General features: G+C 38.7%; 1 protein-coding gene across 4 annotated transcripts in view; it reads right to left on the bottom strand.

Annotated features, from left to right (window-relative positions):
• Positions 1 to 24,734, bottom strand: part of LOC139122136 (solute carrier family 12 member 2-like) — a 215,996-nt gene that overhangs the window by 19,254 nt on the left and 172,008 nt on the right. The gene's annotated exons all lie outside the window — the stretch shown is intronic.

The raw sequence follows: 24,734 nt of genomic DNA, 5'->3' as shown, positions 1-24,734 counted from the left end.
TTCAACAAAACTATTAAAATATAAAAGTAGTCAACATTCTCTGTGGAATAAAAAAAACTAGACATTTGGGCACAAAGGCATTGCAGAGTTATAGCCTGTTAAAACTTCTGAAAAACTGACCAAATAAGAAGAAGTTGGGGAGTCCTTAGTGTATAACTATGGTAGAGGTCCCCTAGCTTTTAATAAAATGTTTGAAAAGGGAAAGTCATTATTTGCTGTTTTTCAGGAAAGTTTGACAAGGCCGTGCTGGCATTCAAAGTGAGTGACTGCTATTGTAAATGCATTTTAGATTCTTTGAGTGTCAAAGAGGTGTCAAAAGTGAGATTAACCAAAAAAACTGCTCTATGACTTCAAAAGAGGGGTGCAAATATGGCTTGTTTTCAACATTTTTGACAGAATAACAGTTTTCCTACATAATTGTATACCAAATTAATCCAACTCTGAAATGAGATATGGACATAGAATTTTTACAGCCTATTAACAAGGTTACAGATAAGATTTGTACAGCACAATTTTCCTGTATTTGAAGTACTTTTTGAAAAATCACATTTTGAAATTTGAAAGAATTTTTAATAATTTTTTGATCTATAAACCCATGTAAAATCATAAAAACAAATTTTATTTACAAATCCTGTCGTACAAATCTTACAATAAATAGTGTCAACATATTTATAACTAATTTGGTATTATTAATACTATCCAATTATTATCAAATTCAAATATGTAAAAAATATATGAAAAATTAAATTTTAATATTTAATGGTGTCATATTTCAAAACTATGGCTGCAAATATACAATTTTTATATTCTTTGGAGAAAATATTAACTAAGGGAGTTATCCTGAAAATTTGAACTAAATATCTTGATTCTAACACTTGAAACTTGACATTAACTCTGAGAAAAGAATTGGTGCAAAAATAGCCTTTCCAACCACCTTAAACTATTATTTCTAAGTCTGCTTAGCAATAGCTTAAATTGTTAATATTCGACGCAGAGATATGCAGGATTTACAAGCCCGCATTAGGCGCTACGGGGGAAAATATTTTTTGTAATAACCATGAACTACTGAACATGTTACATGTCTATCGGAAATTGAAAGACTTTTCAAGAAATATTAGTTTTTACCGATGTCTGGGATTTAAAACGTTACTGATAGATACGATGCATCGGAAAATGAAAGAGTTTAACGTAACGCATTGTTCGAGACCCTAACAGTGTTTGCGCCAGCGCTTGCCATACTCGCAAAATGCGAATAAAAGTATTATTCGGATAAATTTTCTAAAAGTCAGGATATAGCCATGCTTGTGAAATGAATTTTTCGCACCGAAAATTGTTCGGACAATCGTCGGATCAACCATTCAACTCATCACCTTTGCACAATTAGTACTTCCGGGTTCTGGTCTCGGGTTCTCCATTCATCAGAATAGGAATATATATTGCAGGGATGAGTCGATCCACTACCCTGAGCTCACCGTCTAGTAGTTTTTACCACTGCGCAAGTATTTGTTGTGCCTTCTACTAGCCCGATAGCATAATTTAGGAGAGAAGCAAATCGATCGCGTGGGCATCAAACGAAACATAGAACAACACTACATGCAGCAAAATGAACACAGAGACGGACGTTTCCGAGCCTTGCTATGTAACTCACATAAAATGCCTCACCCAGTTTCCAATTCAAAGAATGTATGCAATTCTGGGGTGAAGAAAACGTAATTCTAAGAAATTGCAGTTTGAATTTAATCTCCAAAAAAGGCAAACAATCCAAACGATTTAACATCAAGCGTCTACGTAAAAATTCAACTGATGTGGGTTTATTACAAGGAGATATGGGTCGTGTACACTGTTATTCGGCAAAAATAACACTAACTTTTTCAATTCTGGTGCCAGATTTTTCCCCTGTAATGAATATATTTAGTCTGAAAGACCGTTTCTCAAACTTCCAATTAGACTGACTCCAAGTCTGTGGGCATATTAAAACATATCGTAAATTGAAGGATTAAACATCAGTAGACCGTCGCGCTGAGTGGTACGGCTGTTGGGATAGATCGCGGGATGATCACCTAGCTTGGCCAGCTATGCAGTTACCATAACTTTTTGAACTTAGCCGCCGAGAAAAGCCAGGCGACTAGGGGCCAGTTTAACTTCCGGTTAAAATCCCGGAAGTCAAGATACAGCTTGCAGCTTGACGAGCGTGAACAAGGGCTGATAATTTATGCAAAACTTTGATGCTTTTACGGCTCAATGTGCGAAAAACAAAAGCGAATTTTAAAATCCAAGACTTTTTTTTTTTGGCTCAGTATGTACGCAGCTCTCGATTGCCGTTAACGGAACACCAAGGTCTATTGCATACAGGTAAAAGTTGCCATTTATTCACATTAAATTTCTAGAGTAAAATTGCCAAAATATCTAGTTCCAATACACCCTTTGCGCCTTTTGCGAAGGAGCATGGAATTATGGGAAAATACTAACCGGAAGTGCGGTAAAACAGACGACGACTCCTATACCTGTACACGGAAAGGTGTGATTTTCGGGTGAAAAATAAAAAAAGATAATAAATGGACGAAGAAGTTTTTTTCTTTAGTATTGGTAACTTTTGTTTTCTGAAAGGCGAGTGCACACCATCAAAGAATCGGAGATATCCACCACCATATGTGGGTTTGTGTACACAGAACTGGAGACATACGGAGTGCATTTTGCACCTGTGCTGCTGGGTTAGTATTTCGTACAGATGAACTTTTTAAACTTCAAATATAGATTTAACGAAAGTACTCGCTCAATGAACGTATACAAGACATATATCACCTAAAATGCGTTGTAGTGAAAGTATACCTCAATCTGCAAATCGTTTCCCAGCTACAAGCTATAAGCAGCTGCCTACATCTACTGTCTAACCAGATATTTGCCGTCCGACCCAAATACCCAGGCAAAACCTCGAGCTACTGTACTGCAGCTAGGTGACAGTGAGAAGTCTCCACACGAGAGGGGTTTAATATTTTCTGCAGTCCGATATTTAACTGGAACGGTAAGCATGGCGCATGGTTGTCCAGGGCCTAGGGCTGAAGTAAATATTTAACCGACCTTGCTGAGCTTACACCGTGTCTCTTTGCGTGGCGTCGCCGTTTAATTGATTAAGTCCATGACATTTTCATGAATAACTATACACGGCATTGCACGTGCTGTTAGATTTTCGCCTCCTGCTTTCTGCAAGTGCAAGGCCTGAATGGAAAGCCAGCAGCTGTCGTGGGAAGACAAATTTGCAAGAGTCAGGGCCAGTGACAAACCAGGCCCGGGAATGTGACCTAGATTGAGGAAATTATAATGTTACCTGGTATACGTCCTGCGGTATACTAGTCGATTGTTTTCCACAGGGATTACCGCGGCTCAGGTGACGTGAACATTCATACGGCCGACTGGACTGAATTACCTGAACGGCTCTTATGAAAACTATTTATGATAATATTTTTTCAGTTGATAATGATATTTTGACTAATGGACATTGTATTGTAATTGCCCTTTGCGCCCACAAATCTCAGCAAATACAGACATTTTTAAAGATATAAGAGTGGGAATAAACGTAAGTATTTGACAGATATTGGTTGTGCTGATAGAATGAAATCTATGAATATGTACACGTGTGCACGGTCCCAGCAAAGTGGTAAAACAAGAATAAAATACTGGTTCATTTTTAGTCATATGCCGATCCACGCTTATCTCTGGATAGCCTGTTAAAACTGCGTGTACTTCGCATTCAGTTCATTCCGTTTCTAGCTCCATGATTGCACCTAGGGCTTTCTCAGAAATATGCTCCTATGTTTCCATGTCTGGATTCATTTATAGCTGCTATTTTGTTGTGAATTTCTTTTCTTCCCAACACTCGAACTTTACTTTTGAATCTCATGCATGCGCAATCACAGATTGCCTGCTGATTTGTTCTTAACGATACAAATTCTACTGCATCCAAATGTAAAGTTCAAGTTAATTACGACACCAAAAATTTGTTCAATTTGTGCGAGATCAGAAAGTAAAACTCGGGTCTTACATCGGCAGAGCCATTCCATGATAGCAAATATATATCGACATCGCGTCTGGGGACAATTTGTCGTGTCTATTTTTGTCTGCTGGCAACATGAATGTCCTTGCGCTCAATAAAGAAGGCACTGAAATTACTAGTTAAAATTGGCGAACTACTACGATGGGTTGCGACGTTTCAGCCATTTGAGTCAACATCACATTTATGTACGTTCAATAATGATTCTACATAATCAGACTTGTTATCCAAAGACTCTTGGTGTTGAAAGGTCAATTTAGACATTACATATTATGAAAGTACAGTGCGACTTTACCGTACATATTTTTTGAATATCAGCATCAAGTTTTGATGTCCCACATATTTCTGTCATAAAATCGATACTTGACGTGATGTTCGGTCTGTAAAATCACCAATACATGGCGGAAATTTGTGACTAAATGTCTTCCTTCGATCTATCTGGAATGCATTACCGCCGAATGTAGGCCAAAAGATAATTATATATCGAGATAACAGTCTATGTCAGTGCCGACATGAAAGAGGTTGTAAACATTGTAAAAAGCTGCCTTTGTGTTGTCGTATGCTGTCTGTATCTTCAGCACAGGCTTTGAAGTAGAAGTCGGCTAATTACAATTAACAAAACGACCGTCTTGTCAATCGAGAACAAAATAGCACATTGTCAACCGTGATTTTCTACCCATTTGACATCACGATTGCCACAATGTCTTACCATGCCAAATGTTTCAAAATAAAAGCAATGTGAAAGAACGTCTTTCACCCGAAAAAGTGAAAGTTACAGTAATTTTTTCGGCTTCAGGCGTAAGCTTATGATGGGCTCAAAACTTTTCAGTCTCGGTCAACACATAGAGGTGTGCTGCCTCAATGGTAAACCACACCCGGGTTCGCCAATTTTAATGTCAACGGGCATCTTTTATAAAGGATAAGTCATTTTTAATGGAAATATCGAAATAAATGCAAAAATCAAAGCTTGTCTTTACGGAAATGACCAAAATATAAGTATATTGAACTTGAAAGCCCGATGGCTTGTCAGTTTCGATGGCTTCCTGTGAACTCAACGTCACCCAGGATGCTCATTGTCGACCACTCCATTAGTTTCTAGGGGGGATTTCAAAACTGCTCTTGCAAGAAAAATACCCAAATATTCTCTACAATCTTTGCTACCAATTGAAATTTCTCTGAATCGTTAGTACATATGATCCACAAAACCTCCAATCTCTCAGTATTTAGCGAACTTGACTGCCAGTTGCCGGAGATCACTGCTTGTTGCCGTTCCTTATACGGACGTAAGTTCTTCACGGTGTGAAGTGCATTTTTTGATGGATTACCCCACGTCAATAAATATAAAAAGGTATGACGATAAACCATTAGGATATTCCTGTATGTTCAGAGAGCCACCATGACCGTCATATAGCCAGTCAGTGGTATTATATTGCACGCCTAAAATTTGTATGAAACAGCACTGTGAGGCATACTTGTAGTAAGACAGATAATGAAAACATGTCGTGTGTCTTTGGATAAATTGTTGACCTATTTAGCAATTTTATAAGCATCGTCACTCGGTCCTATAACCGGTTTGCGTTATTACTACTCCATTTGTCTGAGTTCTCGGCCACACCCGTTAGAAAATGGTATGGCCTAGTTGCAGGGGGTCCGCCTTCCGAGAAAGCCATTATGATCATGAAATGTAGGCCTACGATATGTTTAGTGTGACTCTGGAATTGCTCACAATCGTCTCCTCGCCCCATCACTTGCACATTGGATCTGCAACTTTCTTTACAACACGTACATTTATTGATTATTTCCAGGTATTAGTCTTCACAAATGCTAATTAAAGGTTTACTTGTTTTGCTTTTTGAATGCAAACGTCAAGCACGCCATGCATCAAGTATGCAAATGTTTTATGTTGCTGCACTTAACGCATACGTATCATATACATACATGTGCCAGTATCGTGGCTATCTTATTCTCTGTAACATTTATTGTCTTTAGGGAGCTTGTCAAAATCAAAGTGGCCGCGATCACTAGCGATCCCGCGGGACAAGTCGCGATCTGTTGCGACACTTTGTTGCTCCGGAAAACCCGCGTTAATGAGCTACTCCAGTTCATGAATAATTGACAATAGATAATGAGCTTGCCCTCCCCGACGCCAACCCACACGTGACACAACCAGCTGTATAGTGTACATTCAACCTTATTAGCATAACTGCAGGATTCATTCCGAAAGTCAGAGAAACTGTCAACTTTCCTACAACAATGTCTCCAACAAGCCTAATCGTGTGTGTCCATGTGTTTTACACAATGGATACAGTGTAATTGTGTATATCTCCTGCTAGGATGAACAAGTGATAGTTCAAGTACATTTTCATTTTCATTTACAGTGGAGGCAATGCATAACATTAGTTGAATTGCGGGAGCAATGAATCGGTGAAAGTTGCCTTCTTTTCTGACGTATTGTATGTCATAAATCAGATGCTTGGTAAGCCATGGTATACCAATTATTCTGGCTGATGTTAATTTATCAACGCCGGTATTGCATGGTTTTCATTCTAAGTTTAATAAAAAGAATATTTCTTGCACTTTCTGTTTCCCGTCACCTGCATTGTATGGTTCTGTCTCCTTTTTATTTCCAACGCTAATAAAACTCATATTTCTTGTTTCTCTCTATCTAGTTTCAATTCCCGACTTTAATAAATACGAACATTTCTTGTACTTGCGTGCATTGCCCCCACCTTTTTTTCTGTCCTCACCTCATTCCCCGATATTAATAAACGAATATTTCTTGTTCTTTCTTTTATTTCCCTGCACCCTTGTCGTATCTTTGTCATGTTTACTTTCCCGACATTTGATAAAAAAACACGAATATTTCTTGTAACTTTTTTCATTTCCTTTAAACGGTAGTGTATTTAGTCTTATTTTCTATTCCCGGATTTATGAAATACATTGCTTGTACTTTCCTTTACCTCCTGACAAACGTATCCATGATTTTTATGCAGTCCCCAACAAGGTAGACAGATTTAAACGATTCTTGAGCAACAGTTTTACAAGAACATAATCGTAATTCCAAACTTACGCGGCTGTTTTATCGCCATTTCTCCAGATAGCCACTAAACGCTTTCTTGTACCTGTCACTCGTCGGTCTACATTTTCACACTTTTACTATTCAACTACTTACAACATTAGAACAAGTATCGGATAGCCTGTAAGCAGTCACATGCATATTCACGATTTGTCCCCCCCCCCCCCCCCCCCCCCCCCCCGGCATTTTTAGTCAGCGTCACACAGTCAGACTGTCGAAATTCCCATGATTAGAACCACGGTAGAGAGAAACTTCGGAATGATGTCCGTAAACCTTAGACTTATAATGCTTGGTTATGTGGTACGCGGGAACTGGCGAAAGCTGCGGTATGTCATGATGCGAAAGTACTGCAACTTGGCACCATTAAAATGCTTTCTAGCTTATTTTTATTCAATCTGATTCGGTGTATACCTGGACCAAAGAAGAAAATTGACAGCTGTCAAGGAATGTGGTATAAAAAGGTATTTGTTTGCGCCATTTTAACTGATCAGAGGGTAACGATGCCTATCTCCGGTTGATTGTTGCTATGCTACATTTATATAAGGGCCAACACATCCTCCAAAAAGTGAACTACGGTATCATAAACTGATTTTTTTAAATAAATAAAAGAAACCACGGGAGAGGCAGTTGTCTGACTGTAATGTTGTCAAATCCGATCGAACAAGAATCCCCGCTCCGATTGATCATTAATGACAGGGCGTGCTTGTATGTCCGTACGACTTGCTTCTCTGCAACCTTCTTTTCTGCGTCTTCCATTATAATAATAGCATACTTTGTTACAAGAGAGAGTTTAGAGAGAGAGAGAGAGAGAGAGAGAAAGAGAGAGAGAGAGAGAGAGAGAGAGAGAGAGTGAGAGAGAGAGAGAGAGAGAGAGAGAGAGAGAGAGAGGTGCAGTCTCACGCCTCGGGTGCACCACTTTTACTTTTGCGTGGGGTAGAGTAACCGAGAGCGCACGGCCGTTTTGTCTTTATTACCGTTTAGTCTCGCCTCTAGTTGTAGATCAAGATGGAAGCAAGAAGGGAAATCAAATGTTCAAAACCCCATAAGTTAAACCTAAAGTTACGCATAATTCCATATGCATATCTTATTCCTGAAAAAGTCCAGACGACTTTCTAAATCATCACTGATGCAAAGCGTGATGCCACTGTACTGCACGGACCAGTCTTGTTTATCTCATTATACATTCACGCAATTTGTTTATCCTGATAGCACGTGATTAAGTTTTGACAGGCATCATATAGCAATGGCCAATTAAAAATGAGACAAAATGAGACAAGCCTATGAAGCATTGCCATGCCATGCCAATTTTATATCATGCAGGTCTTTCGTGTATCCTGACGGCACCTGACTATGTCTTGACATCCATCAAACATAGGGCCAAAGTCCCTGAAGCTACTATAGACATAGATACAAAATTAAGTATTTCCTGACTGTATGAAATTATCTCACTAAGGTCATCCTAGGGACCTGTAAACCAAATATTAAAGCTGTCTGACCAGCGGTTTTGAAAAAACAAGCGACTTAACAGTTGACAGAGCTCTGCTGTGTTATGTAGAGAATAACCTTTTGTGACATATGTATTGATGAAGAAGGCGGATATCTTTGATAGCTCATTTCAGGATGACCTGACCAAAAATGGAAAAAAAAATTTCGTAAAAATACAGATTTGCATATTTCATCACAATTTTAACAAATCTAAGTTGGGTTATCCCTAGGGACCTGTATACCAAATAACAAAGCTGTCTGACCAGTGGTTGTGAAGAAGATTTTTTACCAAAAACGCCTTTTTTGGTGCTAATTTGCATATTTTCAACAATATCAAAAATTAATAAAAAGAGTTTCTCAAAATCAAATATTTTATCCACACAAAAATATCAAATCAGTAAGTACTGCAGTTCTCAAGATATTTGAGTGGACGGACGCCTCACAAACGGACATACATACATACATACATACATACATACATACATACATACATACACACATACATACATACTGACAGTGCACGCCGGACAGATACCCATCCCAATAGCTTCTATAGACTATATTAGTCTATAGTAGCTAATAAACGAGAGTTAATTACATTCTAATTAAAGTCAACAAGATTTTCGTCATAAAAAAACAGCATATCTGTCAGGTTATAAAGAATCTTAAGCTGGTTATCTTTTTATCAGTATTTTCATCCTATTAACCAGGGACATTTTAACTTTCAAATTAACATTGTACGTAAGTTCTGTTGAATAAGTTGAGACTGTATGTACTCAGAGAAAGCACACTGAAGAGACAAATGTTTGAAACTTAAGAAGTTCAAGGTCATCAAAAGCATCATGTAACACTTTCATTGCACTGTTTACACAGATTGCATAATTGCTATAAATAGCACATGAGGAATCTTACAGCCCAGCTTTACCATAAAAACCCTATCACTTTGACCACTCTTTTAATTGACCACTCTATTTTTTTCCTCAAAAAGTAATTTTATTTTATCCTTACCAAGTCAACCATAAATGGAAATTAGAACTTTCTCTATCTCTATTTATTTGACCACCCTACCATGACAAACTATTTTGAGCAATTTCTTTTAGATAACATACAGGGCACAATAAATGATGGTTCAGAATATGTCAAAGTTGGGATTCAGGAAAGTTGCCTTTACATATTTTAATCCTCCAAGCTGGTAAGCATTTCACTATTGGCTTTGATGATTTCCTATTTAATTCAATTATTTAAAATCATATCAATTATTTTTTTCTGGGTGAATTGATAGGGTTTATACAGTACAAGAATTACATACAATGTAAGTCAAATTTTGATCAAAAATGACAAAAAAAATTCCTTAAAAATACACATTTGCATATTTCATCACAATTTGAACAAATCTAAGTTGGGTTGTCCCTAGGGACCTGTATACCAAATAACAAAGCTGTCTGACCAGCGGTTATGAAAAAGAAGATTTTTTACCAAAAACGCCTTTTTTGGCATTAACTTGCCTATTTTCAATGACATCAAAAAATTAAAAAAAATAGTTTCTCAAAATCATATTTTTCATCTACACAACAAATATCAAATCAGTAAGTACTGCGCTTCTCAAGATATTTGAGTGGACGGACGCCTCACAAACGGACATACATACATACATACATACATACATACAGACTGACGCCGGACGCCGGACGGATACCCATCCCAATAGCTTCTGTAGACTATAGTCTATAGTAGCTAAAAAGTAACAGCCAATCATCATGTAGTCTGTGACAACACTTCTGGCTGTAACATTTCATCACTCAAGGTCATGTAGACCTAAACAGCAAAAATCTCAGCTGCAGTTTTCAACAGACAATCGTATGTCAGCGCTATTTTGATTAAAGATATTTTGATATAAAAAAAAACGCGAAAATTAATGTGCAATATTATATGACAAACTTTACTCCCCAACCTCTGGTGACACCAAAATTTGCATCTGAATTGGATAAAGAAAGGGTCGAAGCCAAAACAAAAGGTGAAATGCCCGTTGCTGTCCGCTCCCATCAATGCTCATCAGAAAATTAGCCTCTCAATCACTGTAATCTATCGGTAGACCAGTACCCACAGACTACTGCTCTTTATAAAAACATATAAATTTATAGTCCTAGTCTCTAAAACGTTGATTGTCGAATGAGCAGTAATGCTGATCATATGATAGTACACAGTACACTGCTAGCTGCTCAGCGACATCTGCCCATCACACACACACGCAATTAACCCCTCATTATGATTTACTTTAACGCGTCAATATCTCAATACCAAAGGCCACTGCTAGTTATGCAAACCAAGAAAATAATGGCCCAAGATCCCACAAATGTTTATTTTCGAACCAGTGGCAACGCGTTTGTATTATCATGGAAACAGAGACAAATCTATATTGTCCGCAGTGTCTGTTCGGCCTTAACCGTGTCACGCAACTGATTCAGTCCAGTGCACTGTATTATATATCATGATCTCAACACACGTGCTTCAGTGAAAAAGGCATGAGGAAATACTTTCTCCGATCTGATACACATGGTTATGAATTTCCCTTAGGAGGCTAAAATACCAAATTTGTTGAATATTTTGCACATCAGCACAAAAGGAAAGTCACGAAAAATATCCCGTTATGACAATGGCTGAGCAAACCGCCTCGAAGTTTTACTCAGCTTAACTGAGCTGCTTTCTCTCATGTGTGGCAGGCTTATACAGCGTAATTTGCTGTCAATCCGTAATATGTACTTGGAAGTTATTATTGTCGCCTTTTCCCCTCAATTGACCCGGACACGTCACTCCTGCCAACGCTCTGTTCGCTGACATAATCCCAATTGCATCAGGCGGGAGCAGCAAACGCCATTGCTATGTACAGCGGTACACCGGTCTGCGGGCGAACTTCGTCCCGACGATCACATACCAACATCGCGGCAGCGGAAGAATTACAAGTTGCCAGTCAAATCCACACCTTAAAATGCGAATATAATGTACAAGAAATGCACAAATGGCAAATAAATTCGAGAAGTCGATTATAGATGGATTATGCTACGGGACAAATGGGTCAGAAAATGCCTCAATTTTCATTTCAGTTACCCTTTCATGTCCATCTTTATTTTTTCTCTCAATGTGTCTTGTTATCACCATTTACAAAACATTACTAGTGTATCCAAACAATAGATTACAATTGTAGTTCGTCTTGAGCCTGTTTTTCTCTCGTTGGTCTACATATTCACTCTTTTACTATTCAACTACTTAAATCGTTAGGCCAAATATCGGATAGCCTGTGAGCAGTCACCGTCACATTCACGGTTTGTCCCCCCTGCATTTCTTTCAACACACTGTGCTGACGTCGTCTTAAAAGGGCATGTTTAGCGTCACTTTCATTCACTTCAGCGCTTTCCTTCCAAGCAAAGCAGTTCTGACAAATCATTGACAATGACATAGTCCCCACTTGTAATAGGAGTATTAGTCTTGATGGGGCAGGGAAATGAGGTCATTAAGAAGTATCACTGGAGTGTATATTATCAGATCTATGGACACATAGGTCTATGTCATTGTTCCCAATTTGAAACAAGAGGCATGTCTAAGTTATGGTTCTAAATCGGGAAAAAAGATTAGACCTCTAGCTGTATTGGCCAGCCAAGAAATACATATGTGCATAATAAATGAGGTACAAGATGTGACATCTTAAGGTCTATTATCCTATCAAAATTGACGCGTAAAGAACTTGTGGTTACTGAGTTATGCATATATATGCATATTCAAGGTCAACGGTCATCAAGGTCACGTGACATTTTGAAAAAAAACCATTGTATTGCTAATTAATCCATATACGCCAAAATTCAGACCTCTAGCTCTATTGGCTTGCCCACAATTATATATGGGCATAATTAACAAGGTAAAGCATGTGTTGTCATAAGGTCTCCTATCCTACTAAATATAAAGGACATAGCACTTGTGGTTACTTATTTATTGACATAATCTTGTATTTTAGGTAAAAGGTTATCGAGGTAACATGACATTTTGTCAAAAAACTTATATCCTATAGTCTATCACTATGTACTAAAAATCATACATTTACCTCTATTGGCTTGCTCAAAATTAGATATGCACATAATTAATGAGGTACAATATGTGGCGTCATAAGGTGTCCCATCATACCAAATATGAAGGGTGTAGCACTTGTGGTTCCTGAGTTATGGACAAATATGTACATTTGAGGTCAAAGGTCACCGAGGTCACGTGACATTTTGTCAAAAAAATTGTATTGCTAAGTTATCCCTACATACCAAAAATCAGACCTCTATATCTATTGGCTTGCTCAAAATTAGATATGCACATAATTAATGAGGTACAATATGTGGCGTCATAAGGTGTCCCATCATACCAAATATGAAGGGTGTAGCACTTGTGGTTACTGAGTTATGGACAAATATGTATATTTGAGGTCAAAGGTCACCGAGGTCACATGACATTTGGTCAAAAAAATTGTATTGCTAAGTTATCCATATATACCAAAAATCAGACCTCTAGCTCTATTGGCTCGCTCAAAATTAGATATGCACATAGTTAATGAGGTACAATATGTGGCGTCATAAGGTGTCCAATCATACCAATTATGAAGGGTGTAGCACTTGTGGTTACTGAGTTTTGGACAAATATGTATATTTGAGGTCAAAGGTCATTGAGGTCACTGACATTTTTTCGAAATAATTGTATTGCTAAGTTATCCCTATATACCAAAAATCAGACCTCTAGCTCTATTGGCTCGCTCAATATTAGATATGCACATAATTAATGAGGTACAATATGTGGCGTCATAAGGTGTCCCATCATACCAAATATGAAGAGTGTAGCACTTGTGGTTACTGAGTTATGCACAAATATGTATATTTGAGGTCAAAGGTCATTGAGGTCACGTGACATTTTGTCAAAAAAATTGTATTGCTAAGTTATCCCTACATACCAAAAATCAGACCTCTGGCTCTATTGGCACGCTCAAAATTAGATATGCACATAATTAATGAGGTACAATATGTGGCGTCATAAGGTGTCCCATCATACCAAATATGAAGGGTGTAGCATTAGTGATTACTGAGTTATGGACAAATATGTATATTTGAGGTGAAAGGTCACCAAGGTCACGTGACATTTTGTCAAAAAAATTGTATTGCTAAGTTATCCATATATACCAAAAATCAGACCTCTAGCTCTATTGGCTCGCTCAAAATTAGATATGCACATAATTAATGAGGTACAATATGTGGCGTCACAGGGTGTCCCATCATACCAAATATGAAGAGTGTAGCACTTGTGGTTACTGAGTTATGCACAAATATGTATATCCGAGGTCAAAGGTCACCAAGGTCACGTGACGCTTTGTCAAAGTGTCTGAGATATCTGCGTGAACGGATGGACTCACATGGATGGACTCACGGACTGACATGACCCAATCTATGAGCCCCCTGGACTTTATCTGTGGGGACTAAAAACTGTGTCACTGCATCCTTTTTGCAATATGAATACGATGAGAAACTAAATTTTTATTTTTCTTGGCCTTATACATGGGAGTCTATGGACTGCCTTATACATGGGAGTCTATGGACTGCCTTATACATGGGAGTCTATGGAGGTGAAAACTAAAAAGTCCTCTAACATGGCCAAATTTGATCGCATTGTGAAACAAATCGACGTGCATCTGTATGAGGTAGGGTACTATCCTTGTACCAAGTTTGAACGAAATCGCTCCAGGCGTCTCTGAGATATCTGCGTGAACGGACGGACGGACGGACGCACAGACGGACGGACGCACGGACATGACCAAACCTATAAGTCCCCCCGGACGGTGTCCGTGGGGACTTAAAATCCTCCGATAATTCCAAGTTTTCACTACGAACGATGTCACGCCAAACTGTCGAAATTTTGTGGATAGAAAAATACCGTCAATGACGCTGTATCTTCTCTAATGTGTGGCCAGGTCAGGTAATTGGTTGTTGGCATGGAGTTATTGGTAAATAGTTGATGATGTAGGGGCATGAGGTGAGATATGGACCCAAAGAACCCAAAAGATGATTAAATACATCAATCAAAAAAAATTCTAAGCTACAGTATAAACTGCCTAAAGATAGTTCAGTGTGGAAAAAAGGTTAAATAATTCAGAAATAAGAATTAACAGTCCAAAATAGTAATGACGCACTTCCCTACTGACCTGAGTGCATGTGAAATACACAACCTGGCATCTGTAAATTAAATGTATACCAAGTGATCATTTTAAGTCACTTTTAACTGTTTTTAAGGGATATTCCAAAGAGTCCTGTGGAAATGATGAAAAACGCTTATCTGGTCTTGTGTTTGTAAAACCTCATGGCTGATAATTGTCATAGTATTGAAAAAAAATTGAAAGTGAAGAAATTACTGTTTTTAATAGGCATATTTTCCTTGAAATACATGACCGTGTAAAGAATATATGCTCAAAGTGTTTAAGAGTAAATTTCTTTTCAAAAAATAATTTAATCTGTGACCAAAGGATTTTTATTCTTTGAGTTTACAAATTCAAACATTGCAATTTGTTCAATCATCTTGTGCAGTGCAAAATTTATAAAATGACTGAAAAATAAAAAAAAATTGGCAGAATTACAGTCTTTGTGATGTAAAATCATGGGTTGACATCACGATAATTGTTAATCTGTTCGAAGTACTTTCTATAATTTAAAAAAGAAAGGTTCATGCAGAAACGGTAACATATATTGTCAGCAATGTAGTGTTAATTTTGACTTTACATCAAAATATGCCTTTGCTGGATACCAAATATATAGGGCGAAATATCAGCCATGTTCAGCAAAATCCACACAACAGCATTGATCCTTTTCTAATATGTTATCCTTGTATGACAGTCAGTACAATATGGAACTTGAACACAACACAGTGAATAAGTATGCTGTAAATGAAATGGTGTGGCTGCATCCACATGCAGCAATAGGAGTGCCTTTGTCTCTCACCCCTCATTTCCAACCTGTCCCATCCCTGAAAAAATAGTTTGGTCTTATATTTATAATGTTAATAATTTCTGTATTTGTTAAAATGTGCGCATCTCAAAAACTTTTGATCATAAACATTTTCATTGTTTTTTATAGCTGACCAATCAGTTAACCTGTTTATTTTGAATATTTGCACATTTTTCCTCAGTATTTGACATTTTCTGAATACCTTCTTATTCAGTTTGTCATTTTCTAAAAGTTTAAATGCTCCATTGTGTGGTCATGCTTTCCACAAGCATCAAATGTGGTACTTCATATAGGAGGGTCTGCCTCTAGAGGGCGGGCATCATGAACACTCCTGTGTTTGTTGGTTAATTCCTCCACTTAAACTTCTGATTGTACTGTAAACATTGAACATGGTCGACGTCCGATTTTCCTGTCGAAAACTTTCACTCATTTTCGTTCATATGACTCTGAAACTCCAGGAAACGATTGGGAAGAAAGGGTTATCTTGAAATATTGAGGTACTCGCCGATATTTTGCAAAATTCAATGAGAAAAAATGCAAGGAAAATGCCGACAGGCTTACACAATGACAGTTTTCAGCACAGGCTCTAGAGTCAATGCAGGCGAACCGCTAGCCGCCACTGATACAATAAAAATCAAAAGGTGTGTAACAGCGGCAGCCATGCACGGAGCCCGAGTAAATTTCAACAGACGGTTTCGCCCTCTTTTATCTCAAATACAACTTGCTTATTGGGGTCGATCGATGCTCCAGTTCATCAACTTCATGAAAAATCACACCAATATCCAAAATCTCTCTGTTAAGTCCATGAAAAAGCTGTGTTTTCGGAGCAGTGTCAGCTAGGAAACGCTGTTATCATACATGTTGTTACACGCTGTTATCTCCGTTTTCATCCAATTAAATGTCAAATTATTACAATTTCTCGCAGTAAACATCCACTTATCTATAATTACAACATGTCAAGCACGATCCTTGGTCGGGTTAATTCAATTACAGACCTAGGAGTGGATATTTCTTCCACTTTGGTTTGGAACAATCATATACAAAGACTTATAAAGAAGTCAAATATTAAACTTGGTTTGATTAAGCGGATTTTAGGTTTCGATGCTCCACAAAATGTAAGTAAGACCTTGTACACTGTCTTGGTTAGGAGTGGCTTGGAATATTGTTGTAGTTTGTGGGCGGGTACTACCAAACAAAACATTAAGGCTTTGGAAGGGGTGCAAAGAAGGGCCACACAGTTTATACTTCATTATCCCGATTCTGATACAAAGAAAGGCTTACAGATCTTAATATTATGCCTCTCACATACAGAAGAGAAATGTCAGATTTGATATTTTTCATTAAGTGTATTCATGGATATTATGATGTAAATTTAAATGACTTTGTTCACTTTTACTCAGCCAATTCGAGTTATCCCAATACGAGATCAATTGATGACTATTTAAAACTTAAACCACAGTCTTGCCACACAGAATCATTTACACGTTTTTACTTTAATAGAATTGTACCACTATGGAATCATTTACACTCAGATATTAGAATGTCGGGGAGCGTCTCTCTTTTTAAATCAAGAGTAACTTCATTTTATCAGCAGAAGTTTGTAAATATTTTCAATTGTACTGATACTTGTACATGGGTTTCAGCATGTCGCTGTCATAATTGTCGTCCAGTTTAATTATTTCCGGTCTTTTCACTGTTCCACAGCTGCCGACTTTGTTTTTTATTGTATGTTAAATTGTTTTTTATTGTGCATTTTGTTATGTGCCTTGTTGTTTTTATTTTTCAATTTTTAATGTGGGGTGGGGCAGTTATAGAGGTGCTCGTCACCTGTTTGTCTCAACCTTTCACTGGTGAGCTAGTTGTTTGTCTTGTGTCTTCTTTGTCTTTGTATGCCAGTGATGAAGTTTAATAAATAAAAAATAAATAAAAAAATGACCCACATTGACCTATCACGAAATGTTCTGATTGGTTGTTACTTTTAAGGGATACGTCATCCGTTTCAGGGGGTGCTACACTCGAGAGATTTAGTTACACGTAATTACGTTCGATCAGTATCCGTAACGTCTTTGTCATGCAGTGTGCGAAACTCATGCAAAATCTCTACTGGCCCAGCGGGCCAGTAACTTTAAAAAATCACTGGCCCTGAAGGAAATCAACTGGTCCGATCATCAGGTCAAATCCAAATATAGTGGAGATATATACCTGCGCTCAGTCTAGGGGCCAAGAATATGATGGGATTGAAAAATAAATAAAGACACCACTTCAAAATCCTAACATCAAACTGTTTTTTTATGCCTTTTAATTCTTTTATTCTTTTTTAATTCTTCAAATGAAGATGACTATCAAAACCGAAAGTTGGGGCAACTGATCTCAGTGTTGAAGAACATGAAATCAGTAAAAGGTTAAGCACTACACATAAACGTTTTCATTTCCTAAAATAGCCTTTCACAACAAATATTTCTAACATTGAGAAAAAGAGCACAAGCGTGGGCTTGAAACACGTCCCAACACAGAAATGCTAAGCATCCAGAACTCCGATCAGGGATGGGTAAGTTTTGGCAGCACAAACGCCGGATCACACACAATGGAGTCAATACAACACTTGACTCACGATTCTGACTTCTCCCTTTTGAGGGACTCATCATTAAAGTCAATGAAGGGAATACAAAAAATTAGGTCAACTGATAAAGAGAAATAATACTGGAATGTCCAAACCCACGTTAAAAGACAAATCACAAATTTAAAATGTAAGCGTAATCTTTACAGTGACCAACTTGAGGCAAATGGCCATCAAGGTCAATGAAGACGGTACCATGCACAAGTTTAAATATCGGACATTTACTTTTTACTATTGACGTTTGACGTCCGACATGTATCCGTCATCGTAACGATCTATATATCTGGTCTAAAATCGATACTAGACAATACAAGAATGACTTGCCTCTTGTCGCTGCACGACGGGTTTGAGAAATTGCCTATTTTACCCCAGGCTGATACATATCGGCGATTTTAGGACTCTTTATAGCTAGGCAATTCTGGAATGACTGTGAAATCAAAGATGTTTACTCGATATTTATCGGCGATTGGGACCCCAATATCGTCACCAGAATGACTCATCTCGTGTCTCGGGCACGTGTGGTCTATTTAAAATCACCGATGTTTATCGGCGATTCGGGACAAACGTCCGATATATATGTTGGAGATTTGCATTGCCACCTCACAGATCTTGCCAAGCCCGACTTCATCATTGCGGCATCAACTTCGATACTATACTTGTCAAATCGGGGTAAATAATCGATGTATATCTGGGAGATCAAAACCTTACAGATTTGGCCCAGCGGTCTAGCCAGGCCCGACTTCGGTAGTCCGACTTTAATTATACGATACTAGACTTGTCTAAAAGGTGGGTAAATATCCAATATATATGGAGGTTTCACCATCTTATAAATCTGACCTTAGTTTTAGTCAAGGGTCTATGATCTGACCAAACAATTCTAATTTCGATATTGTGTTGCCCAGTAGCTGCAAATATCCGATATCATATAATGTTGAAGTGTCATCGAAATCCAGTTTACCTCGACACATGCAACTCGATCGATACGCTAATTATTCTTTTATGATCACGACGAGATCTCCACCCTAACACATGTAACGTCTTTCGCTTTGATGCAGTACCGTATCTTTGAATAATTTTGTCAGGTATTTAGCTTAGCAAAACATTCTGGTAAACTTCTGTACAATAGGAAAAGCTACTGGCCCGTCTTTAGGAACAGCAGGACATATTTCAAGAGTTACTGGTACGTCCGGCATGGAAACTGCTGGTCTCCGACCATCGGGTTAGCGTGAATTCCGCACGCTGTTGTCATGTGATAACCAGACGTTGCGTGCGTGTGGAGCAGTAGTTTGTAACGTCGAATGACACTTTTACACGTGGTCATAATTACTAATAGTATTTTTTTTATAGATTTTCTAATGATTTCCGCGAATTTTGACAAGCAACCTCGTAGAGTATCACTGTAAATTGGCAATTATCTTTGAGGCCAAAAAAAAGAAAATAAATTGTGCTGTTCTGTTCAGATAACATGGTTTTCAAAAATAAGGTAGGTACGTCGGCAGGATTTTTTTTCTTTTTATAAAATATTTTTATTTTTAAATATGCATTGTTCAGGGGTTCAGGGCGCTCAAACACTGGCCATAACATTTCCAGATCACAATGTACCATATAGGTATATAAGGAAAAACATAAGACACCCTCTTTCAAGCAAAAATCAAATGCCAAGTATCGAACGTGTGATTTTACGGATTTTTCTTTGTTTTCTTTTTAGTTCCTTGTTTACGTAGCTCCAAAAAAAATTAGGGTCGGCAGATAAAAAATAGAGTAGGTCGGGTTATCGGAACAGCACAATATTTTTTGTTTGACCTAAGAATACTTCGTATTTGCAACAGTACAAGAAGTTCTTGCTATGAGTTCCTGATACGAACGAAATGTAGTATTCCACATTATATCTGACGCCGTCACAAAGATTTCTGTAAACCATGTAAATAATTTTATCTAATAAGAGAATCGGCAAGTTTAATTCGAGGGTACGACGAACTAAAGTAGTCCTCGCGTAGAAAAAAATAATGTTTCTTAGAGCTTGCACGAATTTCGCTTGTTTCACATTGTACTACACATGATCAAAACGAAAACAAAATACTATAGCAGTAGCCTGTACAATATATGCTTCCACTCCCACTTGCACTAGGTGCAAACCCCCTGTTAGGTATGGCAACAAGTCAGGAATGTTAAAGAAAATTTCATTCAAAGTAAGATAAGAAGTGAAAACATTAATGAGGAAAACTGTAAATCTTACTTACTAGTATGAATACGCTGCCATAGCGAAGCTTGTGGGGCGGACAAGTGAAAGTTAACCGATATTTTGAAATTACGTTCGTAAAACCGTCATCCAATCACAAGCTTCCCCTTGTGGGTCATGACCATTGACCCCAGTCAATGTGGGTCATGTATGATAACAGCGTTTCCTAGCTGACACTGCTCCGAAAACAAAGCTTTTTCATGGACTTTACAGAGAGATTTTGGATATTGGTGTGATTTTTTATGAAGTTGATGAACTGGAGCATCGATCGACCCCAATAAGCAAGTTGTATTTGAGATAAAAGAGGGCGAAACCGTCTGTTGAAATTTACTCGGGCTCCGTGCATGGCTGCCGCTGTTACACACCTTTTGATTTTTATTGTATCAGTGGCGGCTAGCGGTTCGCCTGCATTGACTCTAGAGCCTGTGGTTTTCAGACTCGGAGGAGGCATATGATCATCTCTAGCTCTGCAGATTATGCAACAGGCCCAGATCACGTGAGGCCATGAGGGGATATCCACGCAACTCAGTACCAAACACTAGCGCTCACAGAGTGAGCAAACACAAAGTGAGTACCCCTAACGTCAGCTCAGTAGTCTGTAATAGATTGTAGTCAACTAAGAAACCTTGGAGAAAGGCTTAACACTGTGGCTATGCCACTAAGTCCCTTTTGATTTTTGTCATAGCTCAAAATCGTTCTCCCACACCTCAACCTGAGCCATGAACACCCCCACCAGTTTATGATATGACCCATCACAATGGCATGACGTCAACGGATCTTGACAGACGGAAGTCTTGACAGACGGAAGTTCTTGACAGCAGCATATTGGTTTTCAACTCTAATACCTTCTCTGTCTATAAATAGACACGAGAAGGTAACCAGAGAGAGACTACGGAAAGTTGTCCGTAGTCCCAAGAAGGCGTGTGCGTCCCGTGAATTTTGAGTGTGGAGATGTGGTTCGAGTGAAATGGAGAAAGTTGTGGTACAAGGCACGGGTGACACATCCAAACGGTAAGTGATTACTGAACTTTCAGTTTTTGTATGTTTTTGTGGCCAGCTGTCACAAATGATAGCAAATGACAATACTGACAAGTAAGGTAAATCATAGCTCGTGCTGACGTGATGTACTTCTGATGTCACAATGACGTACTCTTCGATTCTGTTGCGTGACACATTCAGATATATTAACATTAGTTTTGAAAATGCTTTGTTTGGCATTGTTGTAAGAACACCATGACTTTGAAGTTGTGAAAAAAATGTATCTTGAGTCTATGGATGTTGTTTATCCATAGGTATCGCCCTCATCAACAACAAGTCGGTTCCGCGCCGGTAGATGAATTGTGGTCGCCATGGCAAATACTTTCTATTTTACATGTTGATTTTGATTTCGACTTTTATTGAAGGCCAATCAGAAAATCACCGCCGTTCATGTTATAGACCCACGGCTACGTGGCCAGTTCTGTGCATGAATGTAAAATCCATGTTCTGTGCGATCTCGTAAATGAAACGTTTCTTACTCCGTCAGAATCATGCAATGCTGGTCAAGCTTTAATTTAAATCCAGCAGATTGTTCGGGACATACAAGGATTGCTAGCCACTTCAAACAGTCAACATTTTAATTTTTTCTGAAAAGGTTTCTCGATTTCCAGTGTCTAGACTGGGATGAATGAGGACTTCGTGCATTTTTTGTACATCGGGCTGTGTACGTCAACACGCCTATTTTTATTTACATCATGGCAGATCATTTACTCGGTGAAAGGTGACATGCATGCGTTTATTTCCGTGGAAATGCTCTGATTATAAAGTTTTCTACTGCTCTACTCAACATTCAAAATTACCAAAATCTATTGCTCTCAGCTGTGGTCTTTTCACACACGTGTCCAAACAACTATACAGAGTGTATGTAATAATGGCCTTCCTTATTTTAATTGGATACGCGCACTCGTGATTACAGTGCAAGTGCCCATGATTTCAATGAAAGTGTTAATCAATCGTCGAAATAACAATGATAATGTGCTATGTTGGCGGATCGAAATTCTGATGCACTTTGTATTCTAGGCATCCTCTAGTTTACATAAGTTTTATAGTATTTTTTACTTCTTTTTCTGTCCTTTTAAATGTTTTCTATACATTTATAGTAAAGGACAGCGCTCACTTTTTAATCGTATTTTTCGCATGACCTTGAGAGAACATCACTGATAGTGATAGCAATGTTCCCTAATTGTCTCTCTCTTAAAGACAAAGTATATAATTCTAGCTGAAAATAACAATCATATCACTGGTTTTATCACATAGATTCAAAATGACCTCGATTGTCAAGTTCTGAGGATGAAGACGCACCAGAACACCAATCACCAGCCGCCAATCCACGCAAAGAATCCACACCACGAACCGACTGCCAACCCAAGCGCCGATTCACATCAAGAACCGACCGCCAACCCAAGCGCCGATACACATCGAGAACCAGCCAACCCAAGCGCTGATCCATGCCACGAACCGACCGCCAACCCATCCGCCGATTCACACAAAGAACCAGTCACCAACCCAAGCGCCGATCCATGCCACGAACCGACCGCCAACCCATACGCCGATTCACACCAAGAACCAGTCGCCAACCCAACCGCCGATCCATGCCAAGAACCGACCGCGAACCCATCCGCCGATTCACACCAACAACCAGTCGCCAACCCAACCGCCGATCCATGCTACGAACCGACCGCCAACCCACCCGCCGACCCACACCAAGAACCAGCCGACCCAACTGCCGATCCATGCCACGAACCGGCTGCCGTCAACCCAACCGCCGATTCGCACCAAGAATCGGCCGCCAACCCAACTGCCGATCCATGCCAAGACCCAGCCGCCAATCCAACCGCTGATCAACACCAACCAGTTGCTAATCCAACCACAGATTCGTGCCATGAACCATCCGCCGAGTTTTTTTTTCACGTTTTGGAACAATGTTTGAATTTGGCAGATACTGATTTTGTTCGTTTGCAGTTCCATGCTATCTCGGGGGGGGGGGGGGTTTCCATCCCGGTTGTACAAAAAGTAGGTAAATTTTCACGATTGCAAAGGCACTGCTTTCAATACGGTCCCCAATAACATGTAAGTAGTCAACCGTCTTTGGTTAATGTAGAACACTATACCGTGACGTGGTGTACATTTGCTTTACTTAGACTGGTACGTTTTAGAAGAAAAATTATCACTTGCCTACAGAGAACCGAAATTAAAATGTCAATTTCTGAACTATCAGTGTTGCTTGACAACAGCCAAACTTCTTTCAAATTGCAACAAAGTCACAAGTTACGGAGGCAACGAACTTTTCCGTGTGTCATGCAAGATATTCTCGTAACGATGGTAGATTGGTAACCTTTACATTGTGGCGTAATTACGTCCCGCCACCCTGGGAAAGAGAAATATCACACACTAAAAAGACAGAAGCAAATCGTTGATTGGTCAATCACAGGCGAGAAAGCAGAGTCTCTCCAAACAATTTAGCTTGCACACTCAGTGGACCATGGCAGAAGCGTGCAACTATCAAAATTGAAGCATTTTGGTACTGTAGACCTGACACCCGATACTATACAAGATTGACACTTCCCTCGCACCAATATCATTATATTTTACGGTAACCGATTTGAAAATTGGAGCCCTTGACAAATTTCGGATCAGCCAATATTAAAACATTCTATTTGAAATTTAGAGCCAGTTTTGAAAAAAAAGCAGAAGACAAAAGACTGATTTTTCTTGTCAGCTCGCAAAAATTAGGTTGGACAAGTCGCAAACATAGTGATAACGCTCGTCGTAGACAGATTTTCCTCAATGGACAATAGTGCAATTATGCTCATGATGAAAGGGTTCTTTGCGGAATCTAGTAGTTAGACTAATAGTTTATCATGTCAAAGATTTCCGTATTTAATTTTAAGAGGAGAAGAAAATGTTTGATGTGTATAAATGGTATGACTTTGAAGTGAGACAATAGCGTAAACAATGAAATGACCTTTGACCAGGTACAGGACACGGAGAGCAGGCCGGTTGACTTCGTGTTCGCTACATGTATGATTGTCATCCATTTTCGAACAGAGCGTGTGTTCATAACGTTACAACACCGATAACCATGTGGATTAAAATATCAGACTATGTATATTATACCGGCGCACAGAATTACGTTAGAAATTAGGGGGTTTTTTATTGTGAATGTGTGGCTTCGAAATGGTTGCTCGTGTACTTGGCGAAATATCATAAAATTG

The sequence above is a fragment of the Ptychodera flava genome, chromosome 21 (genome assembly GCF_041260155.1).
Source record: "Ptychodera flava strain L36383 chromosome 21, AS_Pfla_20210202, whole genome shotgun sequence".
Lineage (NCBI taxonomy): Eukaryota > Metazoa > Hemichordata > Enteropneusta > Ptychoderidae > Ptychodera > Ptychodera flava.
This window is presented reverse-complemented; position numbering and strand designations above follow the sequence as displayed.